The following is a 15,504-nucleotide window of genomic DNA, read 5'->3' as shown; positions in this document are numbered from 1 at the left end:
GTATTCCCTTCGGATTTTGTCGACACTGTTTTGACTGAGCCTTCCGACAGGTCTGGTCAAACCCTTGATACTGCTCCTGTTGCGGACGTTGCTGATGGCTCTCCGCCCCCCTCCGAAGATCCTCCGAGGGGGGAGGGGAGTCCCACGGTCTCTCCTGCGGGCGGGTCTCCCCCTCGGGGGAGCGCGCTGACAGAGACTCCTCTTCGGAGGACTGATGACCCGGACGCCTTTCCTCATGGTCGTATTCGACGTAAGGCCCGTCGGCCTCTTCGCAGCAGAGGACTTCCCTTTCCCTATAAGGGAGTTAGGAGGCGCCTCTTTGGGCCGTCCTCTCCTGATCCTCCCCCTGAGGAGGACGACCCCCCCCCCCCCCCCCCCCCCCCGTCAGGAGCAGCCCATCACAGCAGCGCCCCTTGACCTCTTCGCGGATCGTTCGCGATCCCCTAAGCCTGCCACACCTTCCGTCCTGCCTTCTCCGTTCCTGGCTGCAGATGCGATTTGGGCGCCTTCTCACCCTTTTATCCAACAGGCACCGATCCCTTCGGGGAAAAGGGACTTTACTCACGGTGTGGGTAATTCCTTGCGCGTCAGGGTTCCCCTGCGCGCCCACCTGGGCGTTCGCGTGCAGTAGCGTTCAAGCGCTCCCCAGAGTTACAGTCTTCGGACTTAACTCGCCTCCGTCCACCTCTTCAGATGTGCGCAGTAATCTTACTAAGCGCCAACGATCTCCTGCGCGTTCACGCGATCACTCGCCTGTGCGCAAACGCTCTCCTGAGCGGCATCGCTCTCTTAACTCTGATCGCCCCAGGTCTCCGACTCGCCCCAGGTCTCCGACTCGCTCCAGGTCTCCGACTCGCCCCCGCGCAATAAATCGCCTGTGCGCAGTCGTTCGCCTGTCCGTGGTACGTGCCATCGTTTTCCGGAGCACACACGACATTGCTCGCCATCGCGCCAGCGCTCTCCGCCTGGCAAACGCTCGCCAAGTCGCTTGCGACTTTATTCGCCTGATCATCGCCGTTCTCCTACGCGCCATCGACGGTCGCCTAGTGCTCAGCGCACACCTTAACCTGCGAGATCCCGTACCCCTTCACGTGCGCGCCAACGTGACCGCTCGCCAACACGCTATCGTGTCCCTTCGCCTGCGTGCCCACGCGCCATCTCGCCCACGCGCCATCTCGCCCACGCGCTCCCACGCGCATTCTTCCACATGCGGCAATGCGCCCACGCTTCGGAAATCGCCCGCGCGCGATTCCTCGAATGCCTTTTCGCGTGAGAACCGCCGCGATCCTCATTCTCGCAGGGATCATCAGCGCGGCCAACCGACAGGGACACGGACTTCCAGGTCAACCTCTGGATCGCCACCGCGCAAGCGTAGGATCACCTACCAGGACCAGGACCAGGAAGGTTCTACGGAGAGGTCCATGCAACATTCTTTTTCCATTTCTTTTCAGGCAGGCCCTGTGGCGTCCACTCCGAAGTGTCAGGAGATCCCCTTCCCTCCAGCGGGGATAACTGACACAGCGTCAGTTACCTGTCAGGCTTGGTTCCGTCACATTATGAACGCAGTGGTTCAGGCTGTGAAGCCTGCCCTCGTTGATATGGGACTTAAACCAACGGCAGACTCATCCCCGCTGAAGAGAAGGAGAGGAGTGGACTTCGTGGTGACTTCTCCTCGAGAGAAGTTGGCTCCCAAGAGGTCGGTCAGGAGGACTCCTACGCCTTCTCCTACGCGTGCTGTTTCTCCTTCTCCTCTGGACGAGGTTTCTCCGTCCTCTGGAGAGTCCAGCGAGGCAGGGTTGTCTCCCACGGCACCAATGGGAGGAACCCCTCCTCTTCGGAGAGAAGCTGCTCGCGAGGAAGCCCCCTTCCGGACCTCTTTGCTGGAGTCTTGTATTCCTCCTAGGAGGGAGCCCAAGGACTCCAAGATGATTCCTAAATCGTCATCCAGGATACGTCCAGAGCCAACTAGACCCCGGGAGGACGTCCACGTATCCCCCCCAAGATGAGCCTTTGGGGACCGGAGACTTAGCTGCCAGTCCGCAAGGAGGAGACCAGTTCGAGTCGGAACACGCTTTCTGGCAGGTCCTAGGCTTGATGAGGCAACTCAACAAGTTTAAGGACCCGGAGACTGCCCGTGGTGAGGGCAAGGACACGGTGCTAGACCAAGTCTACGGCACCCAGAAACCCCCTAAGTCCAGTGCAGCTTTGCCTTGGTTCAAAGGGGTGAAAGGGGCCAGGGACAGGGTCGAAGCCCAGCTCTCCGAGCTCGCCTCCTCCGGTCGTTCTTCTGCCGGGTTCAAACTCCTCCCACCTCCTAGAGTACATCAGAGGAGGTACTTTGAGATCATGGTGGAGTCCAGTATGGCCCTTCCGCTCCACCATTCCGTGGAAGAGCTGACCAGGGGAACTCCTCTCGAGAAGCTCTCCGCCCGGCAGGTGACGTTCTCGTCGTTAGAGATCCTGAACCTTGAGAAGGTCGCGAAGAGTGCCATGCAGGTAACTTCGTGGCTGGACGTTTGGCTGGAATCTCTGGGCATCCTTTTGCGCTCTGAGGATCTGTCCATGGAGAGCAATAGGAAGGCTTTGGAGACCTTCCTCCTCTCGGGCACGCGTTCAATCGAGTTCCTCGCTCGCCAGGTTGCTAACCTATGGGCTAACTCGATCCTCAAGCGTCGCGACGCAGTGGCCGAGAGGTTCCATCCGAAGGTCCCCGCCGTGGACGTCTGCAGGCTCAGGCACTCCTCCGTTACTGGGACGGATCTGGTTGAGCCCAAGGACATAGAACGAACAGCTGAGAGGTGGAGGAGATCGAATCAAGATTCTCTCCTCCAGAGGGCCTTGACATCTCGGCCGTACAAGCCTCCGGCACCTCAACAGCAACAGGAGCCTCGCAAGACACCGAAGCAGGTTTGGCAGCTAAGACAGGGGTGTCTAAGCCGCAGCCCTTTCAAACCAAGGACAGAAGGCGTGGCAAGTCCTCTAGGGGAGGTAAGAATCCTAGGGGCAGCGGCCGAGGCTGCAAGCGCTAGGATCGGCATTCCCCCCGCGTGTCCACCTGTGGGGGGGGATGCCTGAAAAGTTGCGTGCACAGGTGGCAGCAACTTGGGGCCGATTCTTGGACAGTCTCTGTGATCGGCCAAGGTTATCGCGTCCCATTCACGACATTTCCACCTCCCCTGACAGCGAATCCAGTGTCGCTGAACTCCTATGCCATGGGATCGGCAACGGGGTTAGCCCTTCGGGCAGAAGTAGAGACCATGCTCAAGAAGAATGCTCTCCAGGAGGTCGACGACTGTTCCCCAGGCTTCTTCAGTCAACTCTTTCTTGTAAAGAAGGTGTCTGGAGGCTGGAGACCGGTCATCGATCTCTCAGCCCTGAAGAAGTTTGTCAAACAAACTTCGTTCAGCATGGAGACAGCAGACACGGTCAGACTTCCAGTGAGACCGCAAGACTTCATGTGCACACTGGATCTGAAGGACACGTACTTCTAGATCCCAATCCATCCGTCTTCCAGGAAGTACTTGAGATTCAGCCTAGACAGCAAGATCTACCAGTTCAAGGTGCTGTGTTTTGGTCTCTCCACAGCACCCCAGGTGTTCACCTAGGTGTTCACACAGATTTCGTCTTGGGCACACAGGAATGGCATACGTCTCCTCCGTTATCTGGACGACTGGCTGATCCTGGCAGACTCGGAGTCGACCCTTCTTCGACACCGGGACAGGCTTCTGGAGGTTTGCCGAGATCTGGGGATCATGGTAAATCTCGAGAAGTCCTCTCTGCTTCCGATGAAAAGTCTGGTATATCTAGGCTTGATATTAGACACCGATCTCCACAAAGCCTTTCCATCAGACGACAGGATAGCAAAGCTGAGGAGGGTCGCAGAACCTTTCCTCAGGCGGGAAGAGCTTCCGGCCCAATCATGGTTACGTCTTCTAGGTCACCTCTCCTCCTTGGCACGTCTAGTTCCGAACGGCCGCCTCAGGATAAGATCCCAGCAATGGTGGCTATAGTCCCGGTGGAATTAAGGCTCCGATTCCCCGAACTTTCTGGTTCCTATAGGATCCACGGAACTGACGGATCTTCGGTGGTGGCTGAACGACGTGAACCTTCGAAAGGGAGTGGATCTGCTCGTGCTCCCCCCGGATTTGACTCTGTTTTCGGACGCATCAAAAGAAGGAAGGGGGGGGGGGCCCACATTCTGAACCAAAGGATCTCAGGCCTCTGATCAGAATCAGAAAAGTACCTCCACATCAACCTGCTAGAAATGAAGGCCGTTTTCCTGGCTCTTCAACAGTTCCAACGGACCCTGGCGGGCCACTCCATGGTGGTGATGAGCGACAACACCCCGGTAGTGGCTTACATCAACAAGCAGGGAGGTACCTTTTCTCAACAGCTATCCCATCTTGCAGTCGAGATTCTGAGGTGGTCCGAAGCCCACTCGGTCACACTTTCGGCTCACTTCATTCCGGGCAAGAGGAACGTGCTCGCCTACAGTCTGAGCAAAGCGACGCAGATGGTGAGTACCGAGTGGTCTTTGGATCCTCAGATAGCCAACAAAGTCCTGACTTTGTGGGGTTCCCCGACAGTAGATCTGTTCGCGACAGCCTTGAATTTCAAGCTGCCCCTGTACTGCTCTCTAGTCCCGGACCCCAAGGCTCTCTGGCAAGATGCTTTTCAGCAGAGGTGGGACAACATCGACGTTTACGCCTTCCCACCATTCTGTCTGATGAGAAGGGTGCTCAACAAGACCAGACTACAGTATCGGTCAATCTCTCCATGACTCTTGTAGCTCCGCTGTGGCATCACGCGGAATGGTTCCCGGACCTTCTGCAGCTCCTGACGGAGCTTCCGAGGGAACTCCCCCACGACACGAGCTACTCAGACAACCACACTGCAACATCTTCCACAAAGCCGTAGCGTCGCTTCGGCTTCACGCCTGGAGACTATCCAGCGTCTCCTCACGGAGAGAGGATTTTCGCAACAGGTTGCGGACAGGATGTCTCGCCACCTGCGCAAGTCCTCTATCGGAGTCTACCAGGCGAAGTGGAAAGTATTCTGTGGTTGGTGTCGTGGGAAGGGTATCCCTCCGCTCGATGCCACTATTCCAGCAATAGCGGAGTTCCTTATGTATTTATGGGAGGAAATGCTCCTTTCAGTTCCGGCGGTGAAAGGCTATCGCTCAGCCTCAAGCCTGGATTTTAGGCTGAAAGGAGTGGACATTTCCTCTTCGTTAGAACTTTCTCTACTCATATGCAGCTATGAGCTTACCTGCCCTCAGTCAGAAGTAAGACCACCTCCTTGGAACGTGGTTCAGGTCCTCAGGGCTCTGAAGAGAGCCCCGTTTGAACCATTACGCCAGGCGTCTGATCGCTACCTATCTTGGATGACGGCTTTCCTGCTCGCTTTGGCCTCGGCCAAGCGGGTCAGTGAACTTCATGGTCTTTCTTACGACGTCACCCATTCAAGGGGATGGGGGTAGGTAACGTTCAGGTTCGTCGCTGAGTTTGTTGCCAAGACTCAGAACCTCTGGGGTGTCAGACCCTAGGTTCGACTCCTTCGGGGTAACGAGTCTTCGTTCTGTAACAAGTGACACAGACCATCTGTTACTTTGCCCAGTGAAGAGTCTGAGGCGTTACTTGAAAAGAACAGCTGCAGTCCGTCCTCATGTGCAAGCGTTATTCGTAAGCACAGGAAGGACGAAGAGGAGGGTCACCAAGAACACTATCTCGGCCTGGATCCGGAAGGTTATTCAACACGCCTTGAATCCTGACCCTCCTCCGTCACGTCGCCCTAGAGCGCACGATGTCAGGGGCATCGCTACGTCCCTGGCTTTCAAGAGAAATTTCTCTGTGACGCAAATCTTGCAAGCTGGGGTGTGGAAGCGCCAAACGACCTTCACAGCCCACTACCTGCAGGACGTGACCCACAGGAGCCTCGATACCTTCTCTATTGGCCCTGTGGGGGCTGCACAACAGCTGGTCTAACCTCAGGCTCCTTAATGGACAGGTAGCAGAAGATTGGGGGCATTGTTACCCGGTGTTAGTCTGCATGATTGAAAGAGTATGTCTGGCCCTTACTTCTTTCTTCATTCTCCCATCCCTTGGGGAAAGCAGCATCCTGGTCTTTGCATAGCTGAACTCAACCTCTGCAGGTAAACCATGCTCCCTTGTGCTCCTAGTATTAGCTGTAATACTGTTTGCGTCCCCCATACCCTGACGAGGTGGTATTGGGAACGTCCTAGCCTAAATTTCTATCTAAAGAACTCCAGGTCAACTTCCTAGGATGAGTCACAACTTCCTCCACACACAACTTATGTAGGCCGCACGTTCGTAGCAAGCAACGATAAGTGCAGGGTGCAGGGACCCCCTTTCTCGAGTGCTGCTCACTCGGATTTCGGGTCCCCGGGTAAAAGCCAAAGCCAGTAAGACTGGGGACTTAACGCTCTTCCTAAGGGGTAAGTCACCCTATGTAAATAGCGTGGTTTGTATTTCGGTTACGGAACAAATGACAAATTCGGAGATAATTTGTATTTTTCCTAACCATACAAACCTTAGCTATTTACACACATTTGCCCGCCAGCCCTGTCCCCCAAGTCAAGTACTACCTCTAAGTGAAGTGAGACAACTCACCGGTGTGTGGGGGGGAGGGGAGGGGTAGCAAGCTACCCCTTCCGTACCCCCTGCTAACTAGCGGGGGTTAGTTAACCCTCATTAAAAATCTAATGGCTTGTCATTTCAGCTACGCCGAAAGTAAAACCCCTTTGTAAATAGCTAAGGTTTGTATGGTTAGGAAAAATACAAATTATCTCCGATTTTGTCATATTACAGTAACTTATGTTAGGTATAAGCTCAACTTTCATGCAGTATTCTGATTAGTATTTTAACAGGTGTATACTGTTCTAATCTCTTATAGGTAATTATATGAACAGTTTACATATAATTTCAGATTAAACATGGTTGGAAGCTTCATAACCAAGATTTGGACGTGGACGCACTGTAGGACTATTATCTGGAAGAACAGGGTGAATTCCTCATGTGGAGTGGACTATGTGATCTGAGGCACAAGGGAAAGGAATTTTCTATAATACTTGAGAATTTTAAACCTTGGGATTGTTCTTAAGATTGGATATTGGTGTGTGTTGTTTCAATGCAAGACTGTAAGTATGTTTGTTTGTAACTTCTCCAATGCAGATGTTTTATAAAAAGGTATTGGCATAAAAATTTTACTTGGTTACTGATTTTAATACACTATTTCATAGTTTTTTATGTTTAGATATGGCATGATAAAGTACATACCTGTAGTTCCTACTTAAATACAAACCATCGTTCTTTACTACAGTATAGGAGAAGGATAACAGCAAAGTCTGGAATACGACAGTTAAAGTTTATCACGTGGTGTAAACAACTGGCAGGTAATTACCCTGTTGGCACCAGGCTCACTGTAACCTCATTTGGATTTCAGCCGTCAGTGAGTAAACTTACTTACTTTACTTTGATGGCTGCTTTTCTGGTCCCATACAACAGGGGAACCCTGCTTTCTACAGGACCTCCACTATCGTTTTACCTTGTTCGTTCACAGTATTGATCTTTTCAAGTCACATATTGCTCATTTACTGTTAAATCGTCACTGTCAAAAGACTCGTGAATTAAGAAAGTCTTCAGTTTCCTCTTGAAAGCCTTAATGTCTTCAATCATTCAAATGTTTCGTAGGAGCTTATTATATAGTCTCGGGGCCGCATATTTAAAGGCTCTGGAGCCCAAAGTGGACATAAATCTAGGTTTCAACAGTTTGAAGCCATCTGTAACCATTCTCGTGTCGACATGATTTGTTGGCTATACAATATGTAGCAATTCTCTTAAGTATTTTGGACGACCCGTTCTGATAACTTGGTGGGTTATTGTACATACTGTATTTTAAATTCAATTCTTGCTTTAATCGGCAGCCAGTGTAAATCAATTAGTATAGGGGTGATCCTTTCTCTAGGTTGGACACCTTTTATCCGTCTTGCTCCTCTGTTTACTATGTTTTGTAATTTCTTAAGTTGGACTTTGGGAAAATTGTAGTAGATAGAGTTGCAGTAGTCAATCCTGGTAATAACAGTTATCACAAATTTCTTAACAGAATTTTCGTCCAGGTACTTTTTTTTATAAACGCAATATTTCTTAGATGATAATCAGCACTTTTTATTACATTATTTATTTGGGCATTTAGAGACAGGTTACAGTCAAGAAATACACCTAGATCTCGAACTTTACTAGATATCGGCACCGAATTATTATTTATGTTCATTTGAATATCACCCAAGTTTCTCACGCTGTTTCTCTTGCCCACCACCATGAATTCAGTTTTGTTCTCATTTAATTTTAGTTGTTCAAATGTCATCCATTCTCTAACACTATCAAGGATTCGGTTTAGAGTTTCAGTAGTGTCATTTATATCATATCATTTATGGAGAAGTAAAATTGTGTGTCATCTGCAAATAGTTTAAACTTCACGCCATGCCTTTGTAGCATTTTCGATAGACCAGTAGTATAGATGCAGAATAAGATTGGGCCAAGTACACTCCCCTGGGGTACCCCTCTGTTTAAGGGTTCATAAGATGAATAAGAGTTTCCAATTTGTACACAGTCATTTCTACCAACCAAGTAGTCTTTTAGGTATTCGAAAGCTTAATCTTCAACGTCGATGGACCGTAGATATTTAGTAGCAGTTCATGCACAATTTTATCAAAAGCAACACTGAGATTGAGCAATATTAAAATACTGCATTTATTTTCATCCATCATTTCTAGTATATCATTTACAACAGAGCAGATGGCTGTCTCTGTAGAAACTTGGCAGTTTTTGCAGTTTTAATAATTTTTTCTTTTTATGACAACTCCTTATGCGGACATGCCCTTGGGTGCCGCCCAATCTTTATGAGTAGTGTAGAGGTGGAGATGGATTCTCATAGGCTGTACCAGACATACCGAAGACACGTGTGCAAGGAAGCCTCGCCATGTGATGATTTTAGGGATGGACCACCCACCCAATGGGCTTTGTTCTGCAGAAGGAAGAAGGCCAAAAGAGATTCTTCACCTTTAGGGTCTTCCTCGAAAATTAAAAAGCCCTTGCTTTTTTCTCCCTTGGAACTCTCCCCTCCAACTCTTCCCTGGCATCTTCCGATGGTTGTTCAGGTAAGATTGATGGTCGTCTAATTCTAATACCTGGGTAGTCTCAGAGTGTGGGAGACCCTGTCGTTCCCCTTAGTGGTTATGTGCCGCCTTCCTCCTTGGGTAGTTTCCCTTTATCTTCTTGTGCTTTTCAGAGGCTGAAAGCCCCGTGGTTGTTATGGATCTCCTTCGGGATTCCGGGTTCCACTTTAGAGGATAGACTTTAGCTGTTTGCGGAGGAGAAACATTGTTGGCAGACTATTGCCCTTATTGACGTTTTCTCAGTAGTCCCCTGCTACAGTTGTTGCCTTTGGGCCGGAGGATCCTGTACATCAGGTCTTCCCTGATGCTGCTGCTCTTCCGGTAAGGTCTTCCTTTTAAGAACCTCGAGGCTCTCCAGAGTCCTTTTCCCAGCTTCAGCGTGATGTTTCCTCTGCAGAGGGAGATCCATTACGTGCTCCTGCCGGACCTTCTGCTTCCAGATGGGCTAGATCTTCGGCTCAAGGACCTCTTCAGTTGGCACTGCCCTTCACACTTTGTGCAAGGGGTTCTCTCTCTCTTAGACTCCTATTAGGTTTTTAAGGTGGTTGAGTCTTGCTCTCCTGCCTCGCCTTTGCCTTGCACTCCTACCTCGCCTTTGCCTTGTGCGCCTGCCCTGCCTTTGCCTTTCGCTCTTGCCTCGCCTTTGCCTTGCGTTCCTGCCTCGCATATGCATCACACTCCTTCCTCGCCCTCGCCTCATCAGAGACAACCCATATGTCCTTTGCCTACTTATTCTGCTTCTATTTACAAATCCCGCAGGTGCTTTAGATCAACCGGTCGATTGAATTGCAGCTCCTCCCATTGGCACTTCTACTATCACTTCATTTGCTTTGAGTCATCAATCGCCCTCATGTTTCAGGTGATCTCCTTTTCTTGCCTGACGGTCCTGTCCACTATGCTATAGGCGCTCTGTTTCCTCCTGAACGTTCTAGGAGGTCTCTTATCGTTCCTCATTCCTAGGCGATGTTCGCCCTTGCGCAGGTATTGCGATTCTCCATTTTTGTCCAAGAGTTTTTCCCTCACACTTCGCCCTCCCATTCAAGGGGTTCCTCTCCTGGACACTAATTGTTTGGGTGCTGCAACCCTACCACTACTTGCCTTCGTTCCATAAGTGTTTGTCACCTTCTTGCGTGAGCTCCAGATTTTTAACAAAGCATCCCAATGATTCTTCAGTGGAGACATCTGATACAGCAGATCACCAGATGAAGAGGCTTCTTCAGGCAGACAATCGCCTCTTTCTTGCAAAAGGAGAGACATCTGGGAAAGGTCCATTACCTGCAGGTGACTCCAGAAGACAACTCCCATTGCTAGTCCACCAAATTTACCTTCAGTGTGACGAACCTGACCCTAGGGGGTGTAGTCCATCTGCAAGAGTCATATTTTGTAGATTCTTTTCCATCCAAGGAGGGTCTGAATCAAGTAGGACTTCCGAACCAGTCCCCTCCCTTTCTCCACTGAATTTAGCTGTGGTTGAGAGAGATTCTCATTGATGTTAGTTGAGGATTTCTGTAACACCACCACGAGGAGTCATTAAGACTAGAACATATAGAGGTTCTTTATCTCCAAGGGAGATACCCTACACAGAGAACTATAAGTTATACCAATTTGTTTACCTTCGAACATTTGCAATCGGTACCTAGAACTCAAATTTCTTTGCCTAAGACTTCGAAGGTACAGGACCCTCGTGTTTTTCTTTTAGACCCTCCTTCCCCCATTTCAGCAGGCACTCTGTGAAAGGAGAGTAAGGACTTCAAGACAGCCCAGAAAACGTCGACTCCAAGCGGCCCGTGACCAACCCATCGACTAGGCGATAGACAGCCCTGAAAACGTCGACTCTAAGCGGCCCGTGATCAACCCATCGACTAGGAATCGCCAGGATTAAAATCTGAGAGCGTTCCCGCCTCATCCCAGGCAGCGGCTCAAATTTCAGTCAGCTAATAGTCAGAACCTCGGAAAAATGATGACGCAAACGAGATCCTTTTAGAAGAATATACCGTAGTATTGGCAACTGATCTTCATCTCCTTGTAGGCCTAGGACTGAAGACTCCTCCTGCAGAGAAACGACATCGAAGTCTGTTTTTCTCCGAGTACTTTACACCATACACGCTGTTAATGGCATTAGGGAAACTCTCCTCTCCGAGAGGTAAGCAGGCTGCAGTTAACCATCTTTTGCTGCTCTCCACCTAGCGCCAGACCAGTTGAACTGCCTTGGACTGTTACGACCAAGGATGTTATGCAGATAGTAGGATACTAGGTAGCAAGTGAAAAATACTTGTTAAACCCTTCACTACGATGACATCCAATGAACTTCAAAGCATGCTGGATACAGTACACGATGACATAGCAAATATGTTATTTATAAATATACAGTATACCATATGGAAGTTAAAGTCCCTTGTATAACCTACAAAAGGGTACACCACATTGGTCCCATATCACATTTAGGACATTTCACCACAAAAGCTGCTCCCCTTCTTGATTTAAGCTAGTCCTCCTTTTTTTTTTTTTTTTTTTTTTTTTTTTTTTTTTTTTTTTTTTTTTTTTTTTTTTTTTTTTTTTTTTTTTTTTTTTTAGCCAACTAACAAAGACTGGGATTCAAGCCTTTATTACTATTGTGTAAGGTTTGTTTTAGTGTGTTGTTGTGTTTCCATTTATAATCTCACCACTTTTTTAGCCGATGGCAACAATCCCTACATGAGGCATTACTCTTAACTCCCCCCAGCTTAGAGATGTAGCTATCGTTGCATCTCGCCTCACCACCACCTGAGACTTGCAATTCTAGCCTTCATTCATGATTACGTAAGGGATATTTTAGTGTTCCTATGTTGGCATATTGTTCAAAATCACACAGTGAGCATTCTCCGAAGTGAGACCTAACCATGTCACTCCCCCCACCACTCCCCTCTGACCCCCACCCACAACACCATCCAAGACACCAGCCATATTTGTAACTGTGGTACAGTAGTTGTAAACACAGTAACACACGACATGATTCATTTTTTCTTATTTTATTCCTTATTTTCTCAACTATCATTTCTACAAAATAATATCATTTTCATGTCTTAGATATATAATATATTTCTTATTAGTATTGCCCATCTACGCAGAATTTGTTGTATAAGAGTGAATTGCGTATTTCTTACCCAAAACCGGACTTATCTAGTTGATATTGTCCCTCAAGGGGGTCCAAAAGGAGAACAAATCAACTTATTTGTCTGATCAACTAAATTTATTGTACATCTCAGATTATACTGTACAGTAATAGACTTTTTATGTCAGAAGAAACAAACCAATATTTTCTTTACATTGCTTTATAATGTAAGGTCTGTTACTGTTGCGTAGTTTTAAATTTTTTTTATGACTAGCTATCAGGGAGTTATGCAACCACATAATCACTTCACAATAAATGTAAAGTTTTTACATATAAAATCTCATTGCATTACTATTATTTAGAGTAAAATGATATAACAAAACAATTCAGAAAAATTATTCCACATTGAATAGAAAGAATTTTTTGGTTATTTAGAGTTGAATATAATTCAAAATAAAGAAAATCATTGAAAATTTTAATCTAATCAACAGCAAAACAATTAAACATGAAAATGTAGGTTATCATAGAGTAAGTGTGTATGTACAGTATATCCAATCGTGACAGATCTTGTATGCAGCTACTGGGGACGGATTTGCTGTCTCACAGTGATGGCGTTAACATCAACAAATTTCGCTCATTTAGGATAACACACCCTAGCCCTTCTCATCTTCTTTTGGATCCCCTAGTGGCAAGTTTACTATAGGCTGCTTTGCAGACAGACTTGCTTCCATCCCAGTCTCATTTTTGTAGACATGGAAGCTACAGCTAGGAAAGCTTTGCAAGCATACTCCTGGCTTGATAACTGGACAGGTATCATCGGTTATCTTGCCAACACAGTAGACCTTGCAGATAACAAGAGCAGGAGGGCCCTAAAGGAGATCATGGTGTCTGGCACAAGGGCATTTAGAGTATCTAATGTTACAGATCACCAGTCAATGGGCTAACTGGTTGCTGAAGCACAAAGAAGCAGTTACAGCATGCTTCCATAGGAAGATTGGAAAGCAGGTGCATCTGGACTTGTGAAATGCTCATTTGGAAAAGTCTTGTCTTTTTCCACCAGGAAACGTTACAGCTGTCACAGAGGACTGGAGGAATGAAATGCATAACTCCTGCAAAGAGCTATCTCCTTTAAGTAGCAACAACCATCGACCTTGGGCAAGTCGACAACTCAAGGTTGGTCTCTGCAGCCCAGAAGACCAGCCGGTAGCCTCCAGGCCACAAACGACGTAGGAAAGGGGAGTTAAGACCTCGCTAGGATGGACAATTCCTCCACCCTACCATCAGTGTGGGGATGCCTTCAGAGGAATTGGTGGTGGTGGTTGTTCTACAAGGTGGAGGAATGGACAGTCCAAGTCCTGCTGTTCAGATACCTCCGCCTGTTCATCGACACTACCCCTCCTCTAATTCTTCCTTCAACTGTCTCTTGTCATGTCAGCAATGGCTTTAAAACATCTAGCCCTGCTTCAGGAGGTATGAAATGTTCATCAAGAATGCTTATAACTGCTTCGACAGTCGACTCTTGTTGAAAAGGCATCTGGAGGCTGAAGACTCGTCATCGACCTCTCATTATTGAACCTCTACATTAAGCAGTCGAGTTTCAAAATGGAGACAGCAGCCACTGTTATCCAGGCTGTCAGGCTAGATTTCATGGTTACGCTGGACCTGAAGGATGCCTACTTTAAGGTTCCGATCCATCACTCTTCCAGAAAGTACTTGTGAGTAGAAGTGGACTACAGGATATATGAGTTCATGGTCCTGATTTGGCCTTTCAACTGCGCCTCAGTCTTGACGAGTATCTTTGACATGGCATCAGGCTTACCCCATGTCAACAGGATTTGTCTACTGAGATACTTTGACAACTGGCTCATCCTCACAGTGTGTCTAGAAGTCATTCTGGTTCACTGAGAGAGCTTTTCCAGTTTTGTCAGGGTCTGGGGATCGATCCTGATTAATTCGCAAAAGTCCTCTCTATACCCTTCTTAACCCCTTGTGTATGTGGGGATGTAAATGGACACACTATAAATGAAGGTTTTCCCTTTGTAGGACAGAATTCGTCACTTGCAACAAGCTGCTCTCCCCTTCCTTCATTGCTCCCTCCATCCGGTACTACAGTGGCCGAGTCTGATAGGTCATCCAGCGTCCCTATAACGTCTGGTACCCAGAGGAAAGTTCCGCATGCAGAACTTGCAATGTGACCTGAAGTCCTCGTGGCCGCAGCATCCCATTGAGGTGAACTCCAGTGAGGATCTTCACTGATAGCCAAGCCGTGAAAACCTCTGGAGAGGTTGTCCTCTTACATCGTCTCGTCCAATGTTCATGCTGTTTACGGAAGACTCAAGCAAGGTATAAGGAGTTCATCTAGACAACCGTTTGATGTTAGTAGTATTGTCGGCAATAAACCGCCGAGAACACATAAATCTCGTAAGAGGTAAAGGCAGCGTGGTTAATGCTGCAATAATTTTGTCATGTTAAAGTTACTCGTTGGTATTGACAAGTGACAATGCCACTGTAGTGTCCTGTATCTGCAAACAAGGAGGAACGATCTCTCTTCGTGTAAGTCAGCTAGTGGTGAAGATTCTGGAGTGGGTGGAAGCCAACCCGATCTCTCTCTCAGCCCTCTTTACTGTGGTCAGGGGAAACATTGTAGTGTATCAGTTGAACAAGAATACTCGGTTCAGGTTGAGAATGGTCTTTTTGAGTCCTCAAATAGCAACAGAAGTACTGTACAGTAATAGCTTTGAGGGGTTCCCCGACCCTAGACCTGTTAGCAACCTCTCTGAGTGTAGAGCTCCATGTTTACTGCTTATTGGTACTAGATTCCGCAGCAACGTTCAAGGATACGTTCCAGCACCGTGGGGGGTGGCCTCAATGTATATGCTTTTCCTCAGTTCTGCCTGTTAAGAAAAGTACTCAACAAAATAAGGAAAACCCCAGATCTAGTTGTGATACTGATAGCTCCATTGTTGCTACATTGGGAGTGGTATGTGGATGTGCTTCATCTCCTGGAATAGGTGATGAAAGAACTACCACACTTTCCACATTTTCTACAAGAGCCCCACATTGAGATTTTTCACAGCACTGTAAAAACCATATGTCTTCTTGCATGGAGACTCCAGCATCTCCAAACTCTCACTCAAATAGGTTATTCTAGAGAGGCTGCCCAGCATATGTTTGGATATAACCGGAAATCAACTCCGGTCTACTAGGCAAAGTGGCCTGT

General features: G+C 48.0%; 1 long non-coding RNA gene across 1 annotated transcript in view; it reads left to right on the top strand.

The window, feature by feature from the left end:
* The window catches only part of LOC137629456 (uncharacterized), a 96,130-nt gene that overhangs the window by 18,889 nt on the left and 61,737 nt on the right, over positions 1-15,504 (top strand). Inside the window, exon 2 of the long non-coding RNA XR_011041512.1 lies at positions 6,946-7,156. This is a non-coding gene — a long non-coding RNA (uncharacterized lncRNA). The remainder of the gene's footprint in view (positions 1-6,945; positions 7,157-15,504) is intronic.

Source organism: Palaemon carinicauda, chromosome 37, assembly GCF_036898095.1.
Source record: "Palaemon carinicauda isolate YSFRI2023 chromosome 37, ASM3689809v2, whole genome shotgun sequence".
Lineage (NCBI taxonomy): Eukaryota > Metazoa > Arthropoda > Malacostraca > Decapoda > Palaemonidae > Palaemon > Palaemon carinicauda.
The sequence above is the reverse complement of the archived record's forward strand: the minus strand, read 5'-3'. Positions and strand labels throughout refer to the sequence as shown.